Source organism: Triticum urartu, chromosome 2 (assembly GCF_003073215.2).
Source record: "Triticum urartu cultivar G1812 chromosome 2, Tu2.1, whole genome shotgun sequence".
NCBI lineage: Eukaryota > Viridiplantae > Streptophyta > Magnoliopsida > Poales > Poaceae > Triticum > Triticum urartu.
Genome location: NC_053023.1, coordinates 541,003,895 through 541,009,620, shown reverse-complemented (window position 1 = coordinate 541,009,620; position 5,726 = coordinate 541,003,895).

Genomic DNA, 5,726 nt, shown 5'->3' with positions numbered 1-5,726 from the left:
TCTTCACCCCACAAGGTCCTTGCTCTAACTTGGCCTGTGATATGGGTACAACATGCATATAATGTCATGGAGTGTATCTACTCTGTGGCAATGCCATGTGCTTAGCATGCTGATCATGCATGTAAATATGTCATGCCTTCCTGTTTTTTAGTACCTATTCCATTCATGATAACATGTTTTCAAATTCAAGTATTGTCATTCTACTCTATCGCAATGCCATCTGCTTAATTTGGACATCATGCTTCTGAATATCTTATGCATTGTTATTCAGCAGTACATACTTCATCTGTCTACCATACCATGTTTCTTTACATTGAAGTGCTGTTCTAGTGCTCTGTTGCAATGCCATCTTAGTTTCCCAATCATACACGTGTATGCTGCCTTAGTTTTTTCTATACGTATTCCGCTAGCATACAATTTTACATTCCACTAGTGTTTTTTACTATGTTGTCCTGTCGTATCCCTAGCTCTTACACCATACTCCCTCCATTCAGGTTACATGTTGCCGAAATGGATAAAAAATGATGTATCTAGAACTGAAATACGCCTAGACCCATCCATTTTTTCCGGATGGAGGGAATACATGTCAATATGTCATGCCTTTCTATTCCTCAGTACCTATTCCATCTCTCTGCTGTAGCATGTTTTATAACTGAAGCACCATTCTTCTATACAAGGCATGCAAGGGGAAGACGACTATGTTAGAATTTGAAGGGTTACAAACCAGGTCTTTGCAAAAGATCCAAACACCAGGACATAATAAACCAACTCCAGTTTTTATAGATACTGCTCCAGCACAGAGAAACCCAACTCCTACTGATAATAAGCAGATTCCAGTGGCCAAAGAACTAGTCCGCTCCAGTCCAGCAAAAATATGTCAACTCCATTCTAAGAAGTGTGTGCGTATCCTTGCATCATGACATTTTATAGCATTCTGATCATATTTTCTACATGTTTCTTACCCATCTCTCTTTTAGAAAATAAGCTTAACAGATAGAAGAATTTCTGCACTGGTATCGTCTGTGAGGAAAGATTCTTGTAGGAATTCTCTGTACTCCAATGCAGATGTAAGTACCTGTTGTATATCACTATATTTTTACATCAGCATGTATTTTGTTATCGGCATGAATCCAACCAAAATGTATGATTAAAGGCCACAATGTTGATTTTTGTAAGGAAAACTGCCTGGTAGTTTTGCATCCTGAGCTGCATGAGTGTACTATCTCATATCAGTGGGTTTGATTACTTTGGTTCTGCAGTGGGTTTTCAGTGTTTTTTACTGTGTTGTCCTGTCGTATCCCTAGCTCTTACATCATACTCCCTCCGTCCGGATTACATGTCGCAGAAATGGATAAAACTGGATGTATCTAGAATTGAAATACGCCTAAACCCATCCATTTATTTCCGGATGGAGGGAATACATGTCAATATGTCATGCCTTTCTGTTCTTCAGTACATATTCCATATCTGCTGTAGCATGTTTCATAATTGAAGCACCATTCTTCTATATAAGGCATGCAAGGGGAAGACGGCTATGTTAGAATCTGAAGGGTTACAAACCAGGTCTTTGCAAAAGATCCAAACGCCAGGAGATAATAAACCAACTCCATTTTTCATAGATACTGCTCCAGCACAGAGAAACCCAACTCCCACTGATAATAAGCAAATTCCAGTGGCCAAAGAACTAGTCCGCTCCAGTCCAGCAAAAGAATGTCAACTCCATTCTAAGAAGCGTGTGCGTATCCTCGCATCATGAAATTTTATAGCATTCTGATCATATTTTCTACATGTTTCTTACCCATCTCTCTTTTAGAAAATAAGGTTAAATGATAGAAGAGTTCCTTCATTGGGATTGTATTCGAGGAAAACATCTTGCGGAAATTCTCTGTGCTCCAATGCTGATGTAAGTACCTGTTGTATATCACTATATTTTTACATCAGCATGTATTTTGTTAATCAGCGTGAATCCAACCTTTGTCTGATCTAAAATTAGTTGTAGCAAAATGTTAAAGGCGCAAATGTTGATTTTTGTAAAGAAAACTGCCTGGTAGTTTTGCATACTGAGCTGCATGAGTGTACTATCTCATATCATGCACATTACTGAATTGTAGTGCTGCTCTGGTTGCCCATTCATTCATTGTGTCAATGTTGCTTTTGTATTACCTTACCTGGCTGATGATAGCTGTGCCATATTGTGTTAATTTGGTGTTGGCTAGTTGCCCAAACGTTCGTTGTGCCAATGTTGCTTTCCTATTATCTGCTTGACCAATGATAGCAATGCTAGTGTCTTAATTTGGTGCAGGCTGCTGAAGATAAGAAGACAAACTCTGAAAACAGCAAGGCAACCCCATTGTTTCTTTCCAATAAATTTAGGCCAGGTAATACGCCAATAACTCATGATTAATCTGTTTGGTTCCCCTCCAAATTTATGTTATGATGTAGTGGTCAAGACACTCTCCACTATCAATAATACAAGCCTGCCAAAATCACCATCTGAATCTGTTCAGTATCCTCTGTCTCAAATGCAACGGAAAAAATGTATGTTTGTGAACCAATTAATGGCTGAAGGAATGATGGAAATGGTGGAGGAATCAGAGGTGCAGAGTCATGCGATGCAACAACTGATCAATGTTTTTAGAGACAGTGTAGCAAAGCAGTAAGAACTTGCCCACATGCTTATGGGCGTCATCCGTGCTGAGGTTGCAGACTACGACGTTGTAGATCGTTAGGTTCTGTTCATTTATTTGCACTGGCATCAATCTTTGATTGCCCAGTGGATGTGATTTCCTGTAATATATGCTGGAGGTGCAACGTTTTTCCCTGTATGCCGCACCTTTGCTTGATCGGTTTTGGTCCTGTGCATAATTGCTCATCGTAATGGGCTCAAATTATCTAATTTGGCCTAAAGACATGTACGAACTTTAGTGGGGCCATTAAGTTAATGGGCCATTACTAGGCCAAAAGTTAATGGTCAGCCCTCTTAACTCCCGGGTCGTTAACAGGCTCACATCGAAGCGGGCAACAGGTGGGCACAATTGATTTCACGAGCCGTTAATAGGCCGTTACTAAGTTCGGGCTACATATGGCCCAACTATACTGTGGGCCTTTAGCAGGCCGAAAGAGACAACGAGCTTGTACTGGACCATGAAGAGCATGGGACGCTAAGAGGCCGAAAGTCAGGTCGTATTGTAAATGGCCCAACTGTGTTGTTGGCCTTTAGCAGGCCGAAAGAGAAACCGGGCTGGTATTGGACCATGAAGGGCATGGGCCGTTAAAAGGCCAAAACTCAGGTCTGACTACAAATGGCCCATGAGGGAGTCCTGGATTAGGGGGTGTCCGGATAGCCGGACTATACCATCGGCCGGACTCCTGGACTATGAAGATACAAGATTGAAGACTTCGTCCCGTGTCTGGAAGGGACTTTCCTTGGCGTGGAAGGCAAGCTTGGCGATACGGATATGTAGATCTCCTACCATTGTAACCGACTCTGTGTAACCCTAGCCCTCTCCGGTGTCTATATAAACCGGAGGGTTTTAGTCCGTAGGACGAACGACAATCATACCATAGGCTAGCTTCTAGGGTTTAGCCTCCTCGATCTCATGGTAGATCTACTCTTGTACCACCCATATCATCAATATTAATCAAGCAGGAGTAGGGTTTTACCTCCATCGAGAGGGCCCGAACCTGGGTAAAAACATCGTGCCCCTTGTCTCCTGTTACCATCCTCCTAGACGCACAGTTCGGGACCCCTACCCGAGATCCGCCGGTTTTGACACCGACATTGGTGCTTTCATTGAGAGTTCCTCTGTGTCGTCACTTTTAGGCCCGATGGCTTCTCCGATCATCGACATCGATGCGATCCAGGGTGAGACCTTTCTCCCCGGACAGATCTTCATATTCGGCGGCTTTGCACTGCGGGCCAATTCGCTTGGTCATTTGGAGCAGATCGAAAGCTACGCCCCTGGCCATCAGGTCAGATTTGGAAGTTTGAGTTACACGGCCGACCTCCGCGGAGACTTGATCTTCGACGGATTCGAGCCACAGCCGAGCGCGCCGCACTGTCATGATGGGCATGATCTAGCTCTGCCGCCGAACAGTGCCCTGGAGGCCGCACCCGCATCAGCTCCAACCCTTAATTCGGAGCCAACTGCCACAATCGAGGATGTGTGGTTGGACACCACCTCGGGGGCTGCAATCTCTACGGCGATCGAGTCGAACACCAGCCCTATTCTCTGCGAAGCCCGTGACTCCAAGGAGCCGGACTCCTCTCCAGACTCCGAGCCCTCCGCGCCCCTACCGATCGAACCTGATTGGGCGCCGATCATGGAGTTCACCGCCGCGGACATCTTTCAGCACTCGCCCTTCGGCGATATTCTGAATTCACTAAAGTCTCTCTCTTTATTAGGAGAGCCCTGGCCGGACTATGGTCAGCAAGGTTGGGATACGGATGATAAAGAAATTCAAAGCCCACCCACCACCCACCTCATAGCCACTGTCGATGATTTAACCGACATGCTCGACTTTGACTTCGAAGACATCGACGGTATGGACGCCGATGCAGGAGACGATCAAGAACCAGCGCCTATAGGGCACTGGAAAGCCACCTCGTTGTATGATATATACATGGTGGACACCCCAAAATAAGGCAATGGTGATGGAATAGCGGAGGATGACCCCTCCAAGAAGCAGCCTAAGCGCCGGCGTCAGCGGCGCCGCTCTAAATCCCGCCAAAGCAAAAACGGTGATTCCGGCACGGGAGATAATAACACCCCGGACAGTGCCGAAGACAACCACCTCCAGCAAGATTCAGCACAGGAGGATGGAGAAGCCAGCCCTCATGAGAGAGCGGCAGACAGAGAGGTCGAGGACGATAATTATATGCCTCCCTCCGAAGACGAGGCAAGCCTCGACGACGACGAATTTGTCATGCCGGAGGATCCCGTCGAACAAGAGCGTTTCAAACGCAGGCTTATGGCCATGGCAAGCAGCCTCAAGAAAAAACAGCAACAGCTTAGAGCTGATCAAGATTTGCTAGCCGACAGATGGACTGAAGTCCTTGCGGCCGAAGAGTATGAACTCGAACGCCCCTCCAAGAGCTACCCAAAGCGCAGGTTGCTACCCTGATTAGAGGAGGAAGCACCTAAACCTACATCACCAGCGCATGATGCGCCGTCCGGCCACCCCGTGGCCGCGACAGAGAGGCCTCTCGGCCCTCCACTCCAGCCGCACCCCGGCGCCGCTCAAAAAATACCAAGGCACGGGAAAACACGCCAGACCTGCAAGATATATTGCAGGACAAGGAAAGGCAAACAAGATCGATCTACGGATCGCGTGGGCACCCGACGGCACGAGACGGTAATTGTCACTCCAGATACAGTAAATCCGGCTGGGCCGAACATAGTAGACAAAGCTCATTTGAGCTGCGTCGTGATATGGCCCAATACAGAGGCGCCACACACCCACTATGCTTCACAGATGAAGTAATGGATCATCAAATCCCCGAGGGTTTCAAACTCGTGAACATCGAATCATACGATGGCACAACAGATCCTGCGGTATGGATCGAGGACTATCTCCTTCATATCCACATGGCCCACGGTGATGACCTACATGCCATCAAATACCTCCCACTCAAGCTTAAAGGACCAGCTCGGCATTGGCTTAACAGCTTGCCAGCAGAATCAATTGGTTGTTGGGAGGACCTGGAAACGGCATTCCTCGACAAT